A 911-nucleotide genomic window follows, 5' to 3' on the forward strand; every position below is an offset into this window, starting at 1 on the left:
AACCTAACTAACCTAAGGACATCACAAACATCCATGCCCGAGGCAGGATTCGAACCTGCGACCGTAGCGGTCTTGCGGTTCCAGACTGCAGCGCCTTTAACCGCACGGCCACTTCGTCCGGCCATCAGGGACATTAGGGAGTCTTGCGTACTAATTTATTGGCCTACCAGCACATGTCTTGGCCTAACATTAGCGATGACTTTGTGTAGGGTGATTATAATTAAACTTTCAAAACGCTGTAGAAATAACAACACTGGTCAGAATGACGTCATATTGCAACGAAATATTATCAGAGAAGGGGGAAAACGTATGGCAGAAGAAAAAAAAGTGTGAAAAATTGATCAATAGATGGCGCTCTATGTGTCAGAATACGTAAATGAAAACTCCTGTCATGCGCACGACCCATTGAAGTTGGTATAAACACACCGGGTACACGGCTTTTCCTCCTTTCGCGTCTGCAACGTTCGCCATGACTGTCTCATGTACGATCGCGCTCTACTTGTAAAGCTGTATTACGAGAATGATGACTGTGCACGCGTCGCTCTGCAGAAGTTCCGGACACTGAAGGGTTTGAAAAAAGGCGTTTGTCCGATGACTGCTGTGGGTCTGGACAAAATGATTCGGAAATTCGAAAAGACGGGTTCTTTTGGTGTGCAACCTGGTAGAGGGAGGAAACGAATTGATTCTACGTCAGTGGAAGCAGTCGCCACAGCAATGCAGGAGGAGATGAGTGGTGGTGTGCAAACGTGTAGTGCACGGAGCATTGCCCGAACATTGGACATACCCGTGAGCACGGTGAGTAAAATCCTACGAGACATCCTTGTTTGCTATCAATTCAAAATTGCTCATGTGCACGAGTTGCTTCCTGCTGACATGTCAGCAAGAAAGATCTTTGGTTTAGATTTCTTACT

The sequence above is a fragment of the Schistocerca nitens genome, chromosome 3 (genome assembly GCF_023898315.1).
Source record: "Schistocerca nitens isolate TAMUIC-IGC-003100 chromosome 3, iqSchNite1.1, whole genome shotgun sequence".
Lineage (NCBI taxonomy): Eukaryota > Metazoa > Arthropoda > Insecta > Orthoptera > Acrididae > Schistocerca > Schistocerca nitens.